The sequence below is a fragment of the Panthera uncia genome (assembly GCF_023721935.1).
Source record: "Panthera uncia isolate 11264 chromosome A1 unlocalized genomic scaffold, Puncia_PCG_1.0 HiC_scaffold_16, whole genome shotgun sequence".
NCBI lineage: Eukaryota > Metazoa > Chordata > Mammalia > Carnivora > Felidae > Panthera > Panthera uncia.
The window spans coordinates 39644752-39671347 of record NW_026057576.1 but is presented as its reverse complement, the minus strand read 5'-3'; the positions used below and the strand labels follow the sequence as shown (position 1 = coordinate 39671347).

The window sequence follows — 26596 nt, the reverse complement described above, 5'->3', positions numbered from 1 at the left end:
GATTCTCATGAAAATTATTTAGAGGATACTTGCACGTCAAGTTCTAGGACTAGTCCTGAACTGGGCTCAAAGGATCCTGACTAAAATTTGGTCAAAGAGCTTTTGTCACCAGATAATGCCAAATTCTTTTCCAAAGTGAACATTACCAATTAACACTCCTCTACAGGGGTGCCTGGATGGTTCAGTGGGTTAAGCTCCCGACTTCGGCTCAGGTCATGATCTCACAGTTTGTGAGTTTGAGTCCCACGCAGGGCCTCGTGCTGACAGCGTGGAGCCTAGAGCCCACTTCCAGTTCTGTGTCTCCCTCTCTCTGCCCCTCCCCTGCTCATGCTCTAGCTCTGTCTCTGTCTCTGTCTCTCTCTCTGTCAAAAATAAACACACACAAAAAAGCCCTCCTCTACAATAGTATAGGAGAATTTATTTTGCTCAACAAACTTGTTAACAGTTACACTTTTCAGGACTAGCCACACTTGTGTGCATGCAATTGAATGCCATTGTGATTTTATTTTTATTTTTCTTGATAACTAATAAGGGGTGTCCTATTTCTATGTTTATAGGTCTTTTGAATTTTCATTTCTTAAAATCTGCATTTAAGTTGTTTTTCACCTATTGGCTTGTGTGTCTTCCATTTATTGATTTTGGGGGGTTCTGTGTATAGTTTGGATACAATCCACTTGTCGGTAGTTGGAAACATCAACTCAGTCTCCCTATAGCTGTTTACCATCTCTTAATAGCTCTTGTTTGTGAGAAGTTCTTAGTTTTAATGTATTTAAACTTGTCAGTTATTTTCTTTAGAGTTTCTGCTTTTTCTGTCAGTTTAAAACATTTTTCACGACACAAATGTCATGAAGTTATTCTCCTTTATTTATTTATTAATTTCCCTTTGCACTGTAAAGACAAGTCATAAGTCTAGTGTCCATATATCTGTAAACCCATTTTTATATTCTCTGTATTTTATTTTATTGCTTTATTACTCTATTTCTGTGCCAATGTCACAGGCTTGACTAAATAGTTTTGTAATATGTTGTAATATTTAGTTTGTTGTCGGAAGTCTCTTCACTTCTTTCTTCTTCCGTAATAGGTATTGATTCTAATTGACTGTTTGAACTTCCATATAAATGTTACAACAATTTGTTTAATTTCACAGGTAATCTGTTCAGATTTTGTCTGGAACATCCCTCAATTTTTCTCTCAATTTGAGAATTGACATTGAATTGGTGTCGCCATTTACTAAATAGACTTCCACTAAATAATCACGTTTTTATTCCCTAAACCTCCTTCTTCTGTTGTGCCTGTCTTGATGATATCTACAAAAATAATTTTTAAAAGAATGTCTTGAAACTCACAGAATCTTTGCAAGGAGTAGAGAGTAAGGTTAAAACCCAGAATCTCTCAGTTTCCATCCGTCTATGGAACTTAAATGCTAGATGAAAAACAAAAACAAAAACAAAAAACTGTATTTAAGTAATTAGACAATTGAATCAGATGTTTGTGTTAAGTAATTATCCCTTTAAACTGAGAGATTATAGCTATTTTAGCAGTCTTTGATGGTTTCTTTAATATTGTTATAGCTACAGACCATGCTACTTTCTTATGCGATCCACGTAAACATGAGCCTTCAGCCTACCCCCTCCATTGTCAAATAATTGAAATGGTTTGTACTCTATTTTGGGCTTTCTCGCCAATATTACTGTCTCAGACTCTATGGATATTATTAGGTGAAAATGTTTCAAAAGAGGTCAGTGAGTTCATGTGACAGAGGAGGAGAGAAGAAGAGCAATATTGTCACTCAAGGTACAAAGGTAGAAGTAATAAAATAATTTAAGGCTCGTGAAAAACTTAACCAAGTCGATGAAGTGTTAGGGATTACATGCTCTACAATTTTCAAATCAATGAAAACAAGTAATCCTACTGTAAATAATTCAAATATTGAAGCATGTGCTTACCCTGAGATTTATTTTGTAAATGGCTTTGCTATGAAGATTTTTAAATGTATAATTATCATTTTCTCTCTAATACATATTTAAATTTTCTACCCTTAATTTTATCATTTAAATTTTCCAGCAGCAATTTTTACTTTTGACAAAATGAGCCTCTTTTTTAATGATAGGAATTGGTGTAAAGCAGGATTTGATTAATAGAAATCCACCCTCCATTAAACAATCATGAAATGTTTCTAATCTGTTAATAGAGCCTGGGGTAAGCCACTTAGAAATATAAGTATGTTTAGAATTTGTTATAAATTTCTATTTCCGGACATTCCACCCATTATAAAGTAACTACAGTCAATTTATTTTAAAAATGTGGAGATAATTATTTTGTTTCAAAGAGAATTATTATCGTCCTTATGAACTATTGTAAGTTTAAATGACTCAATAAATGAAGATGCCTTGTAGTATCTGTTTTATTCTCACCTACTTTCTAAAGATATTATATTTAGCGTCACCAAAGAAGATGGTCATTATAAGTATTATTTGCAAGAAATAGCAATACAATATTCTCAAATGAATGAAAAATGTTCCCTATATCTTGTAGTGGGAGACTTCACATTAATTAAACTGGCAAATTATCAATTAACTGAAAAATAAATGCATTAAATATACATCTTAAATTGCAGAATTATTTTAAAGGTAATTGCATCTCTACAGGGTGCCTTTAACCATAGTTAATTACTATTGTAATGCAGAGTTACGATTTCCTTGCATTTTTAATAAGGGTCCAAAACCACCTTTGGAATTTGCCCCCTTGTGTGTCTTCACCAGATATTTAAATCATTTTCTAATGACATGCATTATAAGGGGTTTAGTAACTAAGGCAAAAATCATTAAACCTCCCATTTTTATTTACAGGGTTTCTCATTTCTAATCAGTGTTTTACTTCCCTTACTATTTAAACCATGTATTTTCTTTCATCTGACTTTCACACTTCCTGGAATAAACCTTATAGGTTCTTCTTTTTTCCTGAAGAAAACACTTATAGCTAACATTTTAGTCACTGCTTTATAAAATCGACATAGTCTTTTGCTGGAGGCTTTATTTTAATAAAGAGATAAAAAAAAAAAAGAAGGTAACTGTGTTTCTTCTCTTGTCACTTATTAAAAGATATTCTCTATGATCACTTGGACTGTTCCTGTACCCATTTAAGAAAAATGAAGCAATGAGACAATCTTGAGGGTATATCCGGTTTGCAAATTGCCTCAAGTTTATACAACTTTGAGAGGTCTCTTTAAGATGATATACAAACAGACATTTCATATAAATGTAAGGACAAGTAAAAATTTAAAGAGGCTCAGGGCGCCTGGGTGGCTCAGTCAGTTAGGCCTCTGACTTTGGCTCAGGTCATGATCTCAAGATTCGTGGGTTTGAGTCCCGTGTAGGGCTCATGTGCTGACAGCTCAGAGCCTGGAGCCTGCTTCAGATTCTACGTCTCCTCTCTCTCTGCCCCTCCCCTGCTCATGCTCTGTTTCTCTCTGTCTCTCAAAAATAAATATACGTTTAAAATAAAATAAAATAAAATAAAAAATAAAAATAAAATAAAATAATAAACAGGCTCACTTCTCTCTGTTGAAAAATAAGGAAAGAGACTTTCCTCTCCTTTTTCTTAGGGCATGACTGTAGAAAATGTGTAAGTACTTTCTTCTCTCCATGAAATATCTACATGTCCTGTTAAAAACTATATTGGTCTTTTGTCAGCTTTATGACCCAGAAATGTTTTTCTCAGGGACCTGAGAGCCACCTCTTTGAAATGTAAACATCAAGGAAGATAGCATCCCTATCTTCCAGTTTCTGTGGAAGATTAGGAGCTGAACTTCTTGAGTAGCTCAGGGCAGTTTGCAAAACTACTCCTGTCACAAAGATAGGTATCATTTCTTTCTTCTTTTATTTGTTTCCTGCTACAATAACACTACCACTACAGCCAAATCAAGATTTTCATGAACAACTAGCTCATGCTGATTGAAAATCATATATAGGATGTTAACAACCACCACCACAACGAAACATGCTTAATATAAAGTATATGAAATTACTTATGTTAAAGTGTGAATAGTGAAATCAATGTCAACCCACCTATAAATTCCAATTAAATGCACGTAAGTCTAATGAATTGGTATGTCTTGGGCAAATTATATATATATATATATATATATATATATACACACATACATATATATACACATATATGTATATATATAACATAATTGCTAAATAACATTGCATTAATCTTTTAATCCAGTAATGTGACATATATCTCTCAGTATCTATAACACATATATCAAGTATATATAAGTATATGTATGTATATATATAGTTTATATTTTTTTAAAAAAAAGCTGACAAAAGACCTATCTAGTTTTCCAAAGGATACATATAGGGGTATCAGGAAAAACTGACTCTAAATATATGAGAATTCAAGAAATACTGACTCTAAAAATATGATATCTGAGCAACAATCCTATACAATAATGAGTTCACCTATAGAATCCTATACAATAATGAGAACACCTTAGAAAGGTGTTCTGAAAACAGCTGAAGGGGGGAAGGCCTTTCATTTTGTACAAAGGATGACTGTGAGGTGCCTAAATTTAATACTTGTTGAAGGCACATTATTCTTTCATCACCAATAAAAAATAGACACTTCTACAGAAACAAATAACTGAAGAAAAATTAGTATTTAATAAATTGGAGTATAGCGAATTTTTGAGCAATTGATGGGGAACAGGAAAAGGGATTGTATTTGACCTTGATGCTAGAAATATTTGTCAGGCACATGGTGTTCATGCCATTGAAATTTGGAGCTATTATATTAGAATGTAAGCCCTTGAGGACAAGACTATTTTTGGTTTTTTGTTTACCTATTTTGCTCTCTGCTGAACCCTCTTTGATTGAAACAGATTCTGGAATATGGTAGATACTCAAGAAATATTTATTGACTGAAAAAAGTGACAGGTAATCTGAAATAAAAAGAGTAATATAAACTTCATGGAAAAAGAAACTGAATTTTAAGAATACTATGTATTGTTACAAAAATAATCAATAAAACACGTAAAAATCATACCACAGTATAATAATGTGCTTGTCAAAAATGTAAAATCAATTAAGACTATTATTTGGATGAACCAGAAGTTAGGTGTTTTTTTCCTTATAAAGCACTGATAGTTAAATCCACAATCATTGCTATAATAATGTTTTTAGAGCTATAACCTTATCCACCCTAAAAAACACAACACAACACAACACAACATAATAAAACAAAACGAACATGTAAATAGTGCTTACACAGGATACTAGACTGGGTGTAGGATGTTATTTGAAATGAGAAAACTTTTCATTACAAAATTATTTTTTTTTTCACCATTGGCATCTAATATTTTGAAACAAAATAGGGAGAACAGAAGAGAAAAGAAGTCAAGGTAAATAGGGGCCAATAAAAGCAAAAAATCATTGTTAAATTCTCACTTGAGCTAGTTTCCATGTCCGAATAGGTATTGAAGCAGTATTTCATCTTTACTGTAATGGTTGTCCCTGTGGCTTGAATTATTTTTTAATTCAAAATAACTTGTAGAAAGTATTTTAAACCCTTTTCATTGTAGTATTTAAACGTGGAATTTTAAGAAGTTAAGTGTTATTCCCATTTGAACATGACTGTTGCTTGCACCCCATGACTTCTTCCTCTTCCTTTTCAGAGTTCTCTGAAGCGGTATCTGTGCAAAAAGAACAATAGGAAAGGAAATTATTCATTTGTTAAGAACTATATGAAGACCTGATGACATTCACTGAACTTTGAGTTTCTCTGGCTTTTAATGTTGAGTGTGAGTTTAGGCTTGGAGACTTAGATGAGCTGTTTATTCCTCTCTTTCATATTTTCCCCTTCTCCCTCAGAGGAAGACTTCAGTTTGCCTCAGCAAGAGGGAATACAGGTGAGGAACTGAACTGACAAGTCAGGTCAATGGGACCAAGCATAGTCCAGGACTACTTACATGGCAGAAGACAAAAGCTTCTGCCTCTATGACCAGGAAATTAAGTGGTTATGTATGGCCTACATTTGTCCAGGGAAGGCAGAATATTTCACATTCTTTGCTACAGAAAATGGAAATGAGCCGGCTCACAGAATGGTATCATCCTTAAGTGCAGAATTTCTTCTTATAAAATTGGGACCTAACAGTTGGCATGCTGAGATTTACTTACAACTGCAGCTCTCTGTGACGGCATTACAATGGAGGTAAAGAGAGGTAAAAGCTTGAAAGGATGCATCTATCTCATTCCTGCTGGTTGTGTTGGAAAAAGGAATACAAGGGTAGAAATATCCACCCCCTTTTTAAAACTAAGAATACATTATATGCCTACTTCTGAATTAGCCAAGGATTCCCCTTGCCCTGGATGGTAATAGTTCCTACTACTACTGAAAAAAAAAAAAAATGTCTATTTGCTGAAACAAATACTTAAGAAGCAATGAGAAATCCCGGTAGGAAAGATCATCAAAGCATTGGTGGAAGTGGTACCTCAAAAAGTTCTCTAAAAATAGTCAAGATATGCAAACAACCCAAGTGTTCCTCAATGGATGAGTGGATAAAAGAATATGTGGTATCCATATGCAATGGAATATTGCCATGAGAAAGAGAGAAATCCTGTCATTTGCAACAACATGGATGGATCGTGAGAGCATTATACTAAGTGAAATAAGCCAGACAAAGAAAGACAAATACTGCTTGGCATAATTTATATGTATAATCTTAAAAAAAAAAAAAAAGCCAAACTCATAGAGGCAGAGAGTAGATAAGTAGTTGCTAGGGGCAGGAGGATAGAATGTAGGGAGAGGTTGGTAAAAGGATACCAACTTTCAGCTATAGGATGAGTAAGGTCAGGGTGCCTGGGTGGCTCAGTCGGTTAAGCATCAAACTTCAGCTCAGTTCATGATTTCACAGTTCATGGGTTCAAGCCCCGTGTCAGGCTCTGTGCTGACAGCTCAGAGCCTGGAGCCTGCTTCGGATTCTGTGTCTCCCTTTCTCTGATCCTCCCCTATTCATGCTCTGTCTCTCTCTCAAAAGTAAACAAACATTGATGGAAAAAAAAAAAGATGAGGTCTGGGGCACCTGGGTCAGTTAAGCGTCAGACTCTTCATTTCTGCTCAGGTCATGATCTCATGGTTCGTGAGTTCAAGCCCCACTGTGAAAACAGAGCCTGATCGGGATTCTGTCTCTCTCTACCTCTCTCTCTCTTTCTCATTCTCTCTCAAAATAAATAAATAAATAAAGCTTTAAAAAATGGGTAAGGTTTGAGGATATAATGTAAAACATGGTGACTATAGTTGCATTGTGTAATTGAAGTTGCTGAGAGTAGAACTTAAATATTCTCACTGAAACGAAAAAAAGAAAGAAGGAACAGAAAATTTGTGAGGTGACAGATGTGTTAATTAACTTGTTGGGGAGACTCCTTTCACAATCTCAACTCACCATGATATGCACTTTAAATATCTTAAATTTTTTGTCCATTATACCTCAATAAAACTGAAATTAAAAGAAAATAGTTAAGATACGAAAAGAGAGTGGGAAGGGAAATGTAGTCCCATAAATTTGGGGCAATGGTACAAAAAAGAGCTTAGAGTAGAAAGTGAACAGAGTATACTTAAAAAGAGCAAGCAGCTCTATCTCAGCTCATGCTGGGAAGCAGTGAGATCTAAAATTGTACATGTAGAGTAGAGACGGGATTTTGAAAAGACAAGTGAGTCATGGCAGTGAATACCCTATGGGTTCTTGTCTGCTCTGAGAGCCACTCATCTGTTATGATGAAAATGTTCTGCATGTGTGTTTCTGTATAATCCTGCTTGTTATGTTTTGTAGATTGATGTTAGGCTTAAAAACAGGCTCTTTGTGAGAAGGAGGAGTATTATGAATCCCAGTGTTAAACTGCCAGTGCTCTTTAGTAAAATTAAAATGCTAATCCACACTCTGAATTTCGTCACTCTTAGTAAACCCTAAAGTAGGTGATTTAGAAAAGAAATTTGAGAATAATTAAGGAGAACATACCCAAAGTGTGATAATCTATTCTCATACTAGCTTCATAGTCTCCACGTTGCAGGAAATAGGTTTTGAACAAATGTGGAAAGGTGTGCTGGTTAAAAGAAGAAAAGAAGTGATTATAAATTCTGCAGCCTACCTCTATTACCGGCTGTGATTCCCAGCCATCTGCACCAAGCAATCAAAAGACCTGCTGGTGCTTAGTCAGAGAAGGAAGTGTCAGCTCCCACACAGTGGTGGTCTAGACCAGAGGTCATAGGACCAATTACGATTAAAAGGACTTTTCCCAACACTGAAAGGGGATCCTTATAACTCCAATTAGACTAGAAAGCATGGGTAGATTGCTTGAATGTAGCAATAATTAAAAATTGCTTTAGTAAGGAACAGATTATTCTCAGAAGTATTTTAGTATTTTTACGTTTTTTTTTCCCAGTAGGCAACCTATCCAGCCAGAAAAAAATCTAAAAATGTTAGCCAGTTTTTCATTACAAGGTACCATTGGGATGTAGTAGGATTTAACAATGTTATAGTCACTACCATCACAATGATAATTGTTTTGAAAACAGATGATGAACCCACTTGAATTGTGTAATTTCAGTAAATATTAAGAATCTGCATGTTTCCCACTTAAACAATAAATTATTTTAAATTTCAAAGTAATTACAAAGCATTTTTATAGATACATCAGACCCACACAGTATTTTGAATCGCAATCTTTGCAAAGAATTACATATATCTCTTAAACTTTCATAGTTATATGAGCATATAACTCAATATTTGTTTATATTGAGATGAAATTAACAAAATATATAATAATATTTAATTACTCACTTTTTAAAAATCATAGGGTAGATTATGCTTCAGTAGCAAAGAGACTGACATGCTATAACCATATAGTGTCATAATTCCAAATTAATTTCTTACAAATAAATCACTTAATTAAGTAAAATCCTGGGGCATGTTACCCTCCAAAGAGTAGGTAACAATCCAATTGTTAAATAAGCTCAACAGAATTAGAAATGCATACTTTATTCAAAGATACAAATATTGAGATTATCCTAACGACCTCTAAGTGTCTTCATATGGCAGCAATAAAACATGTACTTAACTACTGTTGTTATTATTTTTGTTGAAACATGAATTTTAAAAGATCTTAGAAATTAGAACAATAATGAGACAATAGCAATATTTATTTATTAACACATCTGAATTTACATTCATTCCCTTATTTCATTCTGACAACAATCTGAAGCACAAGATACAATTATTTTACCATTTAACCCATTCTCTGGCATGGAGAAATAGACCAACAGATATATATGAAGTGAATCCCCTTTTTACTACTGATAAAGCCTATGCTTAGCTAGACAATGGCGCAGAACTAGTAAATGGTAGAGCTGGGTTAGAATGCCAGTCTATCAGATTCCAAATCCCACACACTTTCCATTATGAAATATTTCCTTTTTCTTTTATATCCACTTTGAAGTGTTATTCAAACACTTGGGTGTTTATTTTCTTGGGTGTTTTCTTGACTGTCAATTTTGTCAGATGGGTTATAATACCTCCCTTGGTTATCCACTTTATTTGGAGTGCTTCACACACTGAGAAACAATATGAATTCTTTTTGGTTGACTTCAGGACTCAGTGCCCTACCTTTTCCATTTTGTGATTCTTTTTTAGCCTTTAGTGACTTTTATCTTCACTCAATATTCTCCTACACTCCATCTTATCATCACCTGGAAATTCCCAACCAATTAACACTTGAGTTGAATGGTTCCTTTCCCAAATCACAAATCAGCTTATTCATCTCAGTTAGTATCAGGTTACATTTTCTTCACCTGTTATGAAGTCCTCCTGTTGCTTAGACCCTCTATTTTTCCTTTCTTTCACTTCTCATGATCTTTTTCTTCCTCATCTAAGATTCCTTACCCATCACGTCAAACATTCTCTGATTATTTTTTTTTTTACAGTTCTTTTTCTCTATGATGTTTTGATCACAATGCCTGGGGGGAAAAAGTGCCCACCTTCTCTACACACACACCTAGTCAGTGAGCACTACTGGAGATGCTTGCAAAATGAGGTAGATTTGTCACACTACAGATTTATGGCACCCAACCTCACCTTGAACCTTAATCACAACTTGTAACTTTCACAATTCCTTCTTCACTCCTTGCTCCCATTCTTTAAAATAGCTATTTAAATATTTTTGCATAAGTCCCCATAAATCTCCCAAAACTCTCCTCACATCCCCCTCTTTCCTTTTCTCCTACATTCAGTAATATCTACAACAGTGTAGAAGACATAATTATTGAATTAATGTCTTCCCATTTAATAGATCAGTCTCTACTTCTGCCACCAGACTAATATACTGATCTGCATCTAGACTGTTCTTTAACTCTCCTTTGCCAAAGGACGCAACACTACTTCTCAGTTTTATGCTCTTTCTTTCTCTATTCTTTATATGTTCATTCTTGCCCTCCCTGCTGACTCCTTTCCATTAGCTTATAAACATCAAGTTACCAAGGTTTCCCATTAAACCCCCTCAATCTTTTGGCTTTCTAGTCTTACTATAGTTTTCTTCTCTTCAAGGCATCTCAAAAGTTTGCAACACTGGCTTTCTCCATTTCCTTATGTCCCTCACTCAAACCACGACAACTCCATCATTGCCACGCCATAGCAGGAAAATTTCTTTCAGTAAACTCCCCACTCTGTCTTATTTCCAATAGATAAAAATTAATGTTCTTTTCATTTGACCTACTGGCAATATCTGAAGTTGCTGGATACTTTTTATACAATGAATTATTTGTCTTTTTTTCTTTTTGATTATTTCCTAATTTCCTTTGTGGGCTACTCTTTGTGTGCATTCTGTAAATGTTCTAAGGACTTTTTTTTTTGGAATTTTCATTGATGTTTTCACTTTCAGCAGAAGATCTACTGCTACATTTACATTAAATAACACAGTGCCTAGCATATGGGAAGTGCATGGTAAATATTTGTTGAATAATTAAATAAAGATTATTTTCATCTGTTAGGATTCACTGTGTTCAATGACAATCTGGTTCAGAAAATTTCTAATGCTTAAGGTTATATTTTAGAGATGAGGTTCTTTCTTTTAAGTATATGAGGAACTGTGCTTTTCAGACTATTTTGATATGCTATGCTTTATTTTCTTTCTTTGTCCAATAGGAATAAAAGAATATAAGCAGGACTATAGTACTTTTGTAAAAAGGAGAACATATCACAAAAATGTGTTTTCCTTTTTTTATACACAAAAATTATACATAAATATTAAATGATGATTAAATCTTGGCTTTATTAACGTGAATGTGTGGAATTTTATATTTTGACCTAATCATATTTATCCAAACTCACATCAATAATTATCTTTAATATCTTTACAGGGAAACACTTATTAATAATCATTGTAAATCGATGAAGCCTACATAGTTTGTTGTCCATCTTTTGATAAGATTGAAAATTTAAGTACATTTAACTGCCACAAAACTGGAAACAAAGGTAAATTGATCCCAAGGTACAGGAAGATTTTCTGAAATGTTGATATGCTGTCACATAATAAATATTATCAATATGTTTTTCAAACCTCTTATGAATTAAATTACCATGAGATGCAAAACAAAACAAGAACAAAAGAAATGACTCCGGCATATAAATGCCTTCTTCAAATGATCCTTTGTTCTTACAAGGCCATGGTTTAATTATCATCCTTATTCTAAGCATCTGGTTCACTGCTTTGATTTAGTGAAAGGTTAGTTTGACCCCACACTCAGAAAAAAAAAGTCTTTATAAGGTAGTGGAAGTAACAATTATTACCTGGAGATTATTTATCAAAAGCAGGATTTTTAAGGATGAAACAGTCACTGTTTATCAAATAACTGACCTTGACGAGCTGGATAAAGTTGACCTAAACTTTAGCTCTTATGGATATGTTAAGGATAATACATTTTTTCCTCTTTAAAATGAATGTTCAATTGTCCAATAAAAACATATCTCATTCTTTTAAAGTCCTTGCATCTTACTTTGATAAAATGTAGGCTCAAAGATTCCAAATATAGACTCTTAATAGTTCTTTATTTCCCCCAGATTAGTATTTATGTGGTAAATGCCATGTAATTGCCTCTTTTATGTCACTTTATTACCTGAGGCATTTCTAAGAAAGAGAAGTTGTGAGTTAGAAGGTACTTGAAGAGAAAACTTCACTGTTCACCGTTCAGGATTTGTCAGTATGTGTACATACTTGTGTATGTATACATAGATATGTATGTTTGTGTTAGGGACAGGTTTGAAAAGATTCGTGGAAGAGAATCACATTGGAAGAGGAAGACGATCAAAGTAACACTGATTGAAATTACCTGCGCTATTGAAGTGATGTACTTGCTGGCCACTTCGCCCTCTCCCCAAAAGGAGAGGGAAAAATCAGCTTTTTTGAAGGCTTTTGCAGAAGCTCTTTCCCATACTGTTCATGTTATGATATGATCATGATCAGTAGGGCAAAACCATAAAGTTGGTTCAGGATTACACCAACTATAGAGTAAGGAGATCTTTCATCTTTTCTACCCCTGTTCTCCATCATTTTTGCTTTGTCTGGAAGGAGAAGGATTGAAGGATCAAGGCTTGGCAGAGAGAAGCCAGGAGCAAGGTACTGTCCCTTGTATCATGCCAGTGTAAGCAGAAGGTATTCTCAGATAAGAGTGTTAGCTAAGGTGTTAGGATAATCAGCTAATTAACAATTTCGTGTGTAGTGGAAGGAGGCAGTCTTACCAAGCTCTCAAGTGCAGGAATATTGAGGCTTCCAAGTCATGAAACACCAGAGGTTATCTATCAACAAAACTGCCAGCAGCTAAAGGACTGTGTGCGACTCTTAAGTCCCAGAGTAAATATTGCAGTTATGGAATGGTGGGAACCGGTGTTCTTATTCTAAATGGGAGAGGAATGGCTAAAAATATAAACAGACTGAAAATGCCCCAAAGGTTGTAAAATCTATTTATTTGCTCATGTTTTAGGTAAATGTTTCAAAAGCTGTTTTGGAACATGTTGCTCTAAAAGGAAAGCTCTATTTCTAGTAACAATTAAGAACTAGTTTCTAACTTGTACTTTTATATTTGCCACTAGCAGTATGATTTCTAAACGCAGTCCTACATTCTCGAGATATCACTCATGAGCAAAGCAGGCTCTGAAGCTACCAAATGTGTCTATTTCAAAATGTGTCTAGCTGGGCCAGGTACTAATAGAGTCCACAGAATCCACTTTAGAAAGGTCCCATTCTAGTATTCAAGCATTCAGTCTTCAGTTAGCAACTTTTAATTGAGGACCTACTAATTTCTGGACACTGCTGTCACTCCCAGACCTGACTCCTAAGCTGCCACCTAGGCAGGATTTCATTACGTGGGTTTGACTGCTTCTCCTCCCCTATGGCTGATTATCTAAGTACTTGTGTCCTATGAAGGACTCTGGGAGTGGACAGGGGCATTTGGAGCAAACTCCCCAACGGTTTCACCTCTCTAGAGATTGCCTAGATATTAACAACTCAGGTCAGCCGGAACCTCTTAACACTACCTTCACAAATAGGAAACTCCTTAGGTTAGCTTTAAACACATTGTAGGAAGTGACAAGTGTTAGAAAATGTGTTGGTACAAAAGAAATGCAAGTTCTACTCCAAAAAGGCTATGAGTTGTGATCATTAAGCCTTGACCTGAAATTTATTTTCAGTTCATTTTAAAAACAAGTAAAACAAACGATCAGAAACTCTCAAAATCTTAAGAAAGGGACATATCAAAGACTTCAAACATATCTATATTGATCTAAGTCTTCTTTCATTTTTCCTATTTTGAACTATTGGAGCATGCATTCTATTAGTAATCATTTTAGCTTAAAGAATAAAAAGAGAATCAAACTGATTGATAAAATTATTCTCAAAATACCATGATGTGAGTGATAAATATAAGATATGAAATCCTATAAAAACTTTTACATTTTAGGAGCACCTGGGTGGCTCAGTCGGTTCAGCGCCCTACTCTTGGTTTTGACTCAGGTCATGATCTCACAGTGCGTGGGTTCTAGCCCCACATCAGGCTCCATGTTGACAGCTCAGGGCCTGCTTGGGTTTCTCTCCCTCTCTCTCTCTCTTCTCTCACTCTTTCTCAAAATAAGTAAATAAACTTTTAAAAAGTTTTACATTTCAATCTCTATTACATACACTATGATGGCTCTACCATTATGCAAACGTATATTTCAGAAATTTGATTTAATACTCATGTTTACATTCTTAATTAAATATCAAGACTATAAAATGCAAAAATTGATGTTTTTCTTGCTGCATAATATTTATATAGACTTTTAGGGAAAAGCAACTGCAAACCTTTATTTTTATAGATTTAAATATGTGGACATAACATGCACAGTCTGCCTTGTAAGGCTTTGATGGAGCAATGCAGTCTTTCTGGAAAATGATTCAAGTGACTATCATAATTATCAAATTTTCTACGTGACTCCAGCTCCTAGCATAAAACTTGTCTTTAGTAACTTAGTATTTCTTGAATAAATGAATGAACTGTATTTCTCCATATCAAATATGTATTTTGGTACAATGTTTAGCTCAGGAGGGGGTTAAAATATTATCAACAGGTCTTTTTTTTTTAATGTATACTATGTGCCATACATTGATATAATGTAAAGATGTGTTCTCATCAAATCCCAAATTAGATTAAACAGATTCACTATTATGGATTTTTGTATTTTGTAGTTTTTTAATTAGAAAGCAACAAAGATATGTTAGCATGAGGTTACTCAATTTGAATAAATGAGACATGCTGCATAACAATCCAACAGGTGTCTTTTTCTGACAATACATACTTATGGTTTGGAATGGCATATGATGGTTCAGATCACAAGTGATTCTCAATCAGGAGGGAGTTTGCCCACAAGAGGTCATTTGGCAATACCTCCTATCTGAAGACATTTCTGGTTGTCACAAATGGCAGGGTGTTATGGACATCTACTGAGTAGAGGTCGGGAATGCTGTTAAACATCCTACAATATGCAAGACAATCCCCTATACCAAGAATTATCTGACCCCAAATGTCAATAATACTGAGGTTGAGAAATCCTGAATTAGCAGAAGTATTCACGTGATTTGGGACCTCAAAGTAGGGAATATAAGAATTTGTATTTAATAGAGTTTTAATAGTTCTTTTTTACAGGTACTGATGGCAGTGACTAAGCAAGAACATTTTCATATATGTATATCTTCGCTAAAGAAAAAAAAGCAGCATGGCCGATACAAGCTACAAGTGCAGATGCTGGTACATGAAAGGCTTCAGCCTATATTCTTTCCCTTGTTCAGAGGTCACATTATTTTAGAACACAAACTTATATAGTCTATCTTTTAGGGAGTGATTTTTGCCTTTGTTATGGTTATGTTTGTTGATTTAACAAATAAATCCCCAAATCTCAATGGCTTCATCCTACAGAATATTTCTTGCTCAGCAATGAATCCAATGTGGCTTTTCTTATTTTGGAGTAGCTCTACTCCATGTGGTGATACAATGACCTAGCTCTGCTCCATTTTATGGCTGCACCATCTCTATATCTCAAAATCTCTACCTCAAACTTGAAGAAGAAGAGAGCACAGTGCACCTGCTTTTCAAAAGCCCTGGCCCAGGGATTTACTCATCATCTTCTGCTCACATTCCATTGGCGAGAAATGGTCACTTACCTCTACCTGGATTCAAGATGTGCTGAGCAGACACATTTCACTTCATACACAGTTAGTTTCACTTTATACAGGGAGAGAATACATTTTTTGTGTGAGTACAGCTGACTTTTGTTACCAGAATCCAATTCACTTATTCCATAATCGAATTTTAAAAGCCTATTAAGCGCTGGGCACTCTACTAGATTCTAGACATACACAAGTATGAACAGTTCTTGACTTTGAGGGATGTGCAGTCTAGTAGGGGCTTTTACCCATCTCAGGTAATTCCTGTGAACTAGAATCTTGTACTTGAAGAAACTAGGCAGAGTACCTTGAAATATTTCTGTAGCTTGGTTAGTGTAAACGTTTTCTCAGTGCTTGCTATGGACTGATGGGTTGCATCCCCTCCAAAATACTTATGTTGAAACCCTACCCTCGGTGTTAGGAGGGGTGGGGCCTTTGGAATGTTATTCGGATCTGATCAGGTCATGCCAGTGGAGCCCTCACGAGTGGGACCAGTATCTTTATTAGAGTCACACACGAGAGAGCTTCCTTCTTCTCTCTACTCTGCCTTGTGGAGATCCTACAAGAAGCCAGCAATCTCTAACCTGGAAGAGGTTTCTCGCCAGAGCTTGACCATGCTAGCACCCTAATCGTGAACTCACAGCCTCCAGAACTGTGAGATATAAATTTCTGTTGTTAATAAGCCCCCCAGTCTATGGTATTTTTGCTAGAGCAGCTCAGTCTGCAACGAATACCATTTACAGTTATCTCTAAGTGCATTTGACCTCAGGGAAAGCCTACAAGACAAAATTGCCCTGATCAGTATCTCTGATGAAAAGATGTGGCCAGAATTTCAAAAAACAAAGAATCTTATCATTAATAGTGGTCCCTCCTTACATAGGGCTAACTTTGGACGCAGAGATATTTCAAAACATTTACAAAAGCTTCTTTCAAATGTTTAAATATGAAATCATGTAAGAAAATATTTTTTGTTCTAGCTATTTATCTTTTTCTTTGGATGAGGCTATATAAAGGAAAAATGAAAAGAAAAAGAGAAAGAAATAAGACCTGCAAATCCTGCTACTTCTACACTTCCACAGACAGGTACCACACTTTACTCTCCTCTAAGGTCACAGAGATGGCCATTTGTTTATTTCAAAATCAGTTCTATGCCTCAAAACTGGTGTTTTACAATGTGGGTCCTTAGTGATACCAATTTACTGTTTTCAACTGTGGCAGAGAACTTTATCTACCTATCGCAAACTCTTTTATCCTGTTTCAATTAATAACAGACTCATTTTTAACTCAGTACTTTACCTCTCAGAATGAAAGACTGCATTTTCCAACTTCTTCCTGGGATAATTGTGGCCATGTGTCTAATGAGATATAAATGGGAATGTAGCTCCCATTAGACAAAGGTTTAAAGGGAAATTATTCAACTGAAGAGTCCATTTTTTTTCCTTTTGTTTTGCTTCCTTTGCCCACTCAGCATCAAGACTCTGAGAGCTGTATTTCCAGCAGTCATATTGGATCATGAGGAATTTGGAAATCCAGCCATACACCAACATTGTACACCATGATACAACCAAGATGCGAGCTGGTGTCTGGCAAACATGTTGGATATGCCATACCTCACTTGGACTCAATCTCTCAATTTCTTCTTTAATGAGAGAGAAATACATTTTTATCTTGCTTAAGCTACACTGATTCATTTGCTCTTTTTTTCTTTTCTTTCTTTTTTTTTTTCTTTTTGCTGTGTTATTTTTAGTTAAACTGCATTCTAACAGATACTACTATCAAGATGAATTACAGGGAATTACTCCTATACTTTTTTCAAGACTCCATTTAGTCTTCATATTTTCCACAAGCCCTTGCTCGACTTCTCTGTGATTAAGTGAACCGTTCTGTAAACTCATGTAGAAGTTGCCATTTTTAATTTTTTTCAAAAAGTTTATTTATCTATTTTGAGAGAGAGTGCACCCATGCGAGCAGGGGAGGGGCATAGAGAGAGGGTGAGAGAGAATCCCAAGCAGGCTCTACCCTCAGCTTGGATACTGACACAGGGCTTGATCCCATGACCATGGATCATGACCTGAACCAAAATCAAGAGCCGGCCACTTAACCAACTGAGCCACCCAGGTGCCCTTAGAAGTTGCCATTTTTAATATTTCACTTTGTGACTGTTTTTCTAGTTCAGGTAAACTATTCATTGAAGGATAGCATAAAACCTGAAAGGTGAAGATATCATCATTGCACAGTTCAGTGAATTTTCAGAAAGCAAATATACTCGTGTAACTATTATCAATCCTCTAGAAGAATTTTTTGTAATCAACTTCAATATCTACATGCCACCAAAGGATAATCATTATCCTGTCTTTTAACAAAATAGATTGGTTTTGTCTGAACTTTATATAAATAGATCTATACTGTACATACTCTTTCTTAAACCTACATTTTTTCCCTCAATATTACATAAGTGAAGCATATTTATATTTTTGAATGTTGCATTTATTTTTTTGTTATCATTACTTTATAGTATTTTCTAGTATATTATGTTCCAGTTTATTATTTTTTAAAAATTTTTACTCTGATAATCCATTGTGGTTGTTTCCAGTTTGGAGGTATTATAGTGCTGCTACTTACATTCTTTTACCAATCTTTGGCATATGTGTTAATTTCTTTTTTGTTGTGTAGCCAGAAGTGGAATTGGTGGTTCATAGGATATAGGAATGTCTATCTTTAGTAGTAATGCTAAATAGTGTTTCAAATTGGTTATGCCAATTTACACGCCTACCAGCAGTCTCTAAGTAGTCCTCTGTTACTTGTTTATCATGAAGTCCTACAGCAAGCTAACTTAGATATTATTTGTGTTTATTCCTTATCACTTAAAATGTATTGAGAAAGGGTACATCGTTTCTATTTACTTGTTTCTAACCTACCACTTTTGGAGTATTCCACTGTGATGATGATAGTCACAATGTTACAGTGAAAAAAAATGTATTAGTTAAACTCTTAAAGATATTTCCAAATTCATAAGTTAAAATGAATTAGGTAATTTTCTGGACGCTCTGAGGCTATTTAGTTTGGTCTGTTATTATCTAGCAGATATTTTATTATTTTTAAAAATTTTCTTAATGTTTAATTATTTTTGAGAGAGAGACAGAGTGTGAGCAGGGGAGGAGCAGAGAGAGAGAGGGAGACACAGAATTCAAAGCAGGCTCCAGGCTCCAATCTGTCAGCCCACAGCCTGACGCAGGGCTCAAACCCATGAATAATGAGATCATGATCCGAGCCAAAGGCAAATGTTCAGCCGACTGAGCCACCCAGGTGCCCCTGTCTAGCAGATATTTTAGCTTTTTTTGTTATAAGTAAATATATTTTTGCAAATGAATATACGACTTGACTAAAAGACATTTAGAGTTTAGAGAAATTTAGAGAAATTTCAGAGTACTAGATAATAGATGTTTCAACACATCATACATGCTAACTGGAAAGATGTTGCAAACATTAGGAAAGTTGGTTTGGTGAAAAGATATTTCTAAAAGTATATTGCTAAAAGTAAAGGAGAATGTCCTACAATATAAGCCACCTTTACTGAGTACAATTGTAAGTGATCTGACACTTATAAATTGTCACTGGCAACTTTCTAGGCTTTTCCTCAGCCTTTGAGAAACATGTTGGCTTTATATTACCGAGCCGTCTTTGACCTCAACACTTCTAGCTTTACATGTGTTATGAATTCATGGCTTTGTGACAAAAACATGGCCTTCTGAGGTATGTGTAGTGCTGTGTGTTAGGGAGAGGATTTGCTCTCTGGAGCAGGAAGTGTTATCTTGGGGCTAGCAGGAAGGAATACAGCTTGACAGTGAAAGTGATCAGTCATTAGTAATCAAGTATAACAGGTCCACGGTAGAGATTCATAGTAGTTCTATGCTGGGAATTTAGAATCAAAGGCAAGGTGATCTTTGTGGAACATATCAAGGGCAATGAAGATTGGAGAGAAATGACCTATAGATGCAAAGCTGAGTTATAGCAGAGACTCCATACAAAATCCAGACCAGTGAGAAGAGATCACCTCATGAAATAGCACCTGTGAGAGTTAAGTAGGGGGCAGTCACAGGTCACAGGAAAATAAGCAAATATGTTTTTTGTTTGGGTGACAATATTCTGTGGAGGTAAGGAAACTTTGGGAGCCGGGAGACTGAGTCCAAATCATTTCCAGTAGATTGTATGGCCCTTTGGCATAGGTATTTGACCTGGGAAAGGGAGGACAGAAGAGAAGGAAGGAAAAGTATTGAAGGAAAGGGAGGAAGAACAAGTACATTGCTAAGTACTTCGTTTAGCAAAATGAATTTAATATAGTTACCATCCTCACAAGATTTATCGTCTAGCAGAAGAAATGGACTTTTATATAATAAACAATAATATAATGAAATGAGTTTCATATTAACATTATGAGAGGTAGCCTCATAAAAGGGAAAGAACACAATAATCAGATTCAGAGAAACCTGGAATTCAGTGCCAGGACTATGACTGTAATCACTGTTCTTATCTGTGAAATGAGAAGACTGAAAGCAACTGATATGGATTTTTGTTATGATTAAAAGTCATAATCAATTTAAGTGGCCTTGATAAAACCTAATATTATTTTATTATTGTTGTAATTATCTTGTGCCAGCTACTGGTCTAAGTTCTTTACATATATTAACTCATTTCTCTTCATAACATTCCCATGAGTCAGGTATACTTATTACCTAATTTAATATAAGGGGACTGAATCACAGAGAGGTTTAGACACTTGACTGAGATCTATCTGGGAAATGGTTGAGTCATATTCAAATGCAAGTTCTAGGCATCTTAGGCAATTAATATAAAATAGCTTAACAACAACAACAAAGTCCAACGGGAACACAGATGTGTTTCCCACATTTCCTTTGTTTATGGGTATAAAAAACCCAAAGTATCATAAACCAAAAGGAGTTGGTAATTAGTGCACCAAACTGAACTCCAGAAAAGTCAGTGGTAGATATGCCCTTAAGGATGTTGGAAACTTTAATACCATCAGTTTCCCATTGTTTGCTCTTGTCTTTGCTTTCCTCTGTGCATTCATTTCTCAGCAATACTTGAACCTCAGCATTATCAGCCCAGTGCTTGTATCCTCATTGCCTTATGGCCAGAGAGGAACAAGACACTTCTTCTCCCTAAGTTGTGTTTGAACAGTACCAGAAAAAGGCTCTGGTTGGCAAAGACTGGGTGAATGTGGGACAGAAATTATGCCTAGGAAAGAGCAGATGGGAGGAGCAACCCAAACAAGGTTACCAGGTTTACAGGCATGAGGTACACAGCTATTAAAATTCTTGTCTCTTCTAAAGGAGGAACTGAGTAAATTTGTGTGGGGAGAGAGAAAGGGGCTGGTGATGTCTACGATGGCTTTAATTTCCTGAAAATTATGCAAGCTTCATTTTATTCTACCATGTAACTTCAAATGAATTCATTATATCCCTAATTATAGTTTTATTTGATACATTTTGGAAGCCTTCGATATATTATATATGGCATTTGATGGCAGGAATTTGACTAAAATAAAGATTTCTGCTTAGAAGATAGGCACAAAAATGTAAAATACCTTCAAAGGAAGTCTTAATTCTTCACAAAAGGTTATCCGAATGATTTTCCTGAGTATTTCTATCTTTTAAAAAGGTACATATTATGTGGTAATTGTTCTTTTAACTACTGACACAATTAACGCCTAATGCATGAGAAATATAATTTATGGTTTTATTTGGCATGTACTTACGCACCTGCATAGCAATTACTGATGTGACATTTTTGTCTGCACTATAAAGCATTGCACATCCTCCCTTTCATCAGTTTAAAATTGAAGCAAAGAGGCTCGCTCCTTGGGGAGTACCTGCCCTGATCTTATCTGGTAGAATGAAAATATGATTGCCTTACTGACACTATAAATTATGCTTTCCCAACTCGAGGACCCTTCTGCAATAGTAATCTACACCATTAGTGTGACTTTTTTGCTCTATACGAAGTTGTTTTACCTTTACAGTACTTAAATAGAAAATCTTTCTTTTTTTTTTTCATCTCAAATTATATGGCAATTGAACACCACAAAGAAGTATTTCCTATGAAACACGCGATGTAACGTTTCTCTTTATTTTAATGATGAACATAAGGATCTGATTCAAATGGTGAGTAAGTATCAAAACTGTAAAGTTAAGTGAAACTATATCAATCTCTTCCTTTGAAATAAGTGGTTAAATGGCTCTCTTGGGTGAACTTTTTCTTTAACTTTTTCCATTTACAATGAATTGGAAACACAAATAGCCAATAACTGTCACTGCCTTGAAAGTGAAAGTGAAATCCTTGTTTGTGTGGTCTCTGTAGACATTTCATGCCAAAGGTGGTGATTTCTTCAAGGTTCTTGTTATACCCATAACCTCAAATGCTTTGGGATGAAACTCTGCTCAGGTATCTGTTTTTTTCTTTTTAACTGATAGCTTTCAACTTTTAAAATTATATATATATATATATATTTTTTTTTCTTTTTCTGTTTCTTGTCTTTCTGTAATGTCACTTGCTTTCCCTTCTATTCATTAATTTCTTTGGAACTAAAAGAGAAAAAAAGCATTTTTAAATTCACCTCAAAATACTTTCCCATCAAACTGCTCTTGAAAAACCTATTTTTCATGACACAATTGCAGAATAAACCTATGGTTAATACCTTATTTACACAAACTGAAGGCTGTTATATCTGTGTTTGGCGACCTTGAAACTATATTGTGCTCAGTGCCCTTTTTATAACCTTAATTACTGGGGAATACAGAGCTTTAAAGAAAGACTAACATTTCACTTTAACATCCACAATAATCTATTATAAAGCCAGCTAAGCCAGTCCCCAAATACAGAGAAATGTTATTACATGCTCAGCTAGCTGTCAAGGGGCCATGAGTCAGTGGCTTACAGTTATCAAAAGTAACAAGGTTGTTCAGAATTTCCTCCAACAAAGCCAGCCAGCTTATGGAAGGATTAAGCTCTCTTTGATTAGAACAACTGGAACATGTCCTACCCTTTTAATTAGCATTCCCTTTTGCTTGGTGGAGGCTGGTAATTTGACACTCACATTAGGCATCTCAAGATATGATTTGGTATTTTGTCCCACTCATGAGCATTGGAGCCACGGTATATACTTCTGCATCAACTAAATTCGAGCTGCAGAAGGATTTATGTTCAAAACCCTGTAAAATCCCAAGGGCACTATGCCCTTAATAGACAAAATGTAATAACACTCCAATATAACGTGTGGCAGGAGACGCGGTTAGCCTTTAGGCATAGTATATTACCCTAAGGCCATGCTCTTTTTGCTTTCTATCTTTGGGAACAAAAAGTTTTATGTCAGCTTTATGGATACTTCACAGGTTTACATTTTAGTTCATACCTTAAGGCAATTCAGTGAGGGAAGACCTCTACGTATGCTGCTGGATTACTTGGTAAGTAAATATAATGTGTCAGTGACCACACTAAATGGAACAGAGTGGAGGCTTCTAGAATGAAAAAGGGAGACGGCATCTGCTGCCCCTCCTCAAGGACACAAGATCTGTCTGTAAATAAATTTAGGTGTAAATCTCTCCTTTCCCCAACTTCCAGGCTGACTCTACTTCCATTATTCTAGCAATTTCTATGTTCCCTTATTTCCTCTACTTCCTTTTGATGTCCTTTTCCATTTTTCCTTATCTTATTTCTTTCCTCTGGTTCCTCTCTCACCCCCTTGCCGCCCTTTAAGTAAGACTCGAATAATAATGTTCCTGTTGTGAAAACTGCCTAGTGTTTTGTTTGTTTGTTTGTTTGTTTGTTTTTCTGATCGTTACCCAGAGCAAAAATGGCAGAATTCAGAAGGAATTTGTGGAAGTGGAGCTTCTGTTACTCGTAATTGAAGAAAGAGTAATTCTCCCCATGTACTTGAGAAAGACTAAGTAAAGTAAAAAAAAAAAAAAAAAAAAAAAAAAAAAAAAAAAAAGTAACTCAACTGGACAAAGACAGACAACCTAATTCAATTTTTTTTTCATCTTTAGTACAGTCTTTTCTACAATTGAGTAGCTATTGCATCTCCTTTATGTCTAAGGGGACATGCGATGTTTTAATTCTAAGCTACCCAGTTTAGATTTAAACTTCAGAATATTCTTTTTCAAGTCATTTTCAGAGAATTGTGACTAAAGATTCTTGTAAATTTTCATCCTTCAAAATGTATCTAAGCATTTCTGGTGTTTATACTTGAATAGTAATCATTTCAGTCAAGCATTTATGAGGCACCATGATTGAGAGAAGCACAGAAGATATTAGAGAAGCAAAATGAATTACTTGTCAATTGCAAGGGACAGATAGGACAAGGGTAATGTCTAATAAGAGGCATCTTACACAATTTGCAAATATGACCAGTTTATTTAGAAACCAGAGCCCTTCTTTATCGTTAGTTGTTTTTGTTGGGTTGTTTATGTCGTGAGGTGAGTTGGAGGGTACGTCAGGTGGGAAGAAGGAGCTCCATGAATTCTCCTAATTAAGGGTGAGTGGAATTGACTATTCTTAGTACTTCTTTTTTCATTGTGAAGTAGAAGGTGAAAATCTTAAGTCAGAGTAGAGCAATGGGTTTGGAGATTTGATGAGAGCAGAGAGGTTTTGAAAAGGGTTTTGGATATAATGGCAAAGAAACTATGGAAGAGCTCCTGGGCCACACTGAGGGGCGAGTTTTTGAGTTGGGAGATCTCCCCCCACAGCTCTCAACTTACCCACTGTATAAAACAAAAGACTGATTGAAGATTAAAAAACTTCCAGGTTTATCCAGTAGAAGGGAAAGTTACCTGGGAGTTGATTAAATTAGAAATGGATCAGTTTAAGAAAATTCTAGGAACAAACTCATTTTCCTATAATAAAGGCAACATCAAAAATTGTATTTTAATAGATAACCTACTTTTGATATTTGAGTAGTATATGGAGCATGATGTGTCCTCATCACAGGACAAGCATGTCTTTCTGCTGCTTTCTACCCTTTTTCCTTGGTCTTGAATTAGGGTTGACCTCAGAGAACCTTACAAATAATTCTTTGAAGTTACTAGTATATGGATTTCTCATATGTTTGTTTTGTTTTTAATTCCCACTGCAGAAAAAAAAATGGTATAAGTCACCTACCAACAACAGTTATTCTAAAAGTTATTATGTGGATTTAGAATCACTATATGTGTGATTTCTGAAATTATTTTACAACCTCTAGGGCCACACATCTTTGAAGAATATACAATATAAGTTCTAACACATGGAAGCATTTTCCCTGGGCCAAAAAAGAAAATAAAATGCTATAGAGGACAAAGTTATTTGTTTTACACTCTAACTCCCTTATGCAACACGTTAAGCCACTTACAATGGGAACAATGGGCCAGATTAATCCTACAGATTTCATTTGTTTGGTCAAAGTAGCATTTAAAACTTTTTCAATTGGAAAAGATTCTCAATGGGCATACACTTTCCAGTTTACACATTCTTCATCTCTGTTTATATCATTTTGCACTTCAGATTCACCCGATTTATATTGCTTGCCTCTGTAGATATTTGAAATCAGAAATACTGCATTCTTTCTCATTATGTCATAAGAGAATAATAGAATTACATTGGTGCTCTTAGCAATAGTAAGGATAGAAGAAAGCTGTTTTGTTTTAATTGAATAATAATACCGGTCATGGTTTAATAAGTACAGATGATTTACACACATTAAAAAAAAAAAAAAAGCCCAAAACATTCCTCACAATAACCATATAAGAAAGATGCTTTTATCTCTATTTCACAGGTGAAGAAATTGAAGTTCATTGGGGTTAGAACAACTTTCCACTGACATAGAGTTTATAAGGGACAGACCCGGATTTAAACACTTTGGAGTCTGTGTGCTTTTAGTGCTTATGACATTAATCTCATCTCTGTCACAAAACTTGGGTTTTTCAAAAGAAAATTTCTGCAATCTAATGAAAAGCACAGGCCCCAAGATTATTTTTTTTAACTTCTCATATAAGAGAAAATCAAGTCTTATGACATTCTAATAGACCTGAAAATGTTATCTTACTCAAATTTTCAGAAATCCATGGAACTTGAAGAGATTAAATAACTGGCTAAAATATATAGTACCTCAGGGTAGGAGAATTTGAACTTCAATGTAGCCAAGTTGCAAAATACACACCCCAATAAGTCCAGTAAGACAGGATAAAAGAAAGCTTACTTAGGCCTATTGTCATTAAAATAAGATGTTCCATTGGCAGGTCGTCCATCAATCCACAAAGTTCCACTCTGGCCTTGTGGCATCTGTGGTACATGTATTAAGACTACAGATCAAGTGTTAATTACAGTTGGATGAAAGAAGAGGTATTAGCTAAATGTCAAATCCAACTAAAACTAACCTGTTAGAAGAAAACTGCTAATCTCATACTCATTGCGTATCTAGATAGTTTTAAGCTATCATTTTAGTTATTCTGTTAGTTTAAAAAGGCTTACCGAATCAGCAGCCTATAAGCTGACTAAGCTTAGTCTCGATGCTAGCTCAGGAAGGTCAGACATTTTGGAAGATCACATTATACGGAGACTCTACAATTTTGTTTCAGAAATTTATTTCCCAGGTGCCATTGAAAATAATTCTGTTCAATTGTTTATAAAGATGTCACTGACGAAAAAATGCAATCAGCTTCTTTTTCAAGTTTCAGTTTTTTCTTCTTCACTTGTTCACAACAATTGCATTAGGCAAAACGTACTTTGTTCAAATTTTTTCTTGAGTTTGCATTTGCCTGTTATCTGGGCTCAGAAAATACAATTCTCTGTCTTCA

General features: G+C 35.1%; 1 long non-coding RNA gene across 2 annotated transcripts; it reads right to left on the bottom strand.

Annotated features, from left to right (window-relative positions):
- Positions 1-544: 544 nt before the first annotated feature.
- Positions 545-23229, bottom strand: LOC125933850 (uncharacterized). 2 transcript variants are annotated; one of them, XR_007461123.1, is made up of 4 exons: positions 23179-23229; positions 8024-8108; positions 5457-5701; positions 545-1423 (listed from the first exon to the last, which is right to left on the bottom strand). It is a non-coding gene; the product is annotated as an uncharacterized LOC125933850 (long non-coding RNA). The 2 variants fall into 2 exon arrangements; XR_007461122.1 differs by lacking the exon at positions 545-1423 and having other exon boundaries at positions 4916-5701.
- Between the last annotated feature and the right edge of the window lie 3367 nt (positions 23230-26596).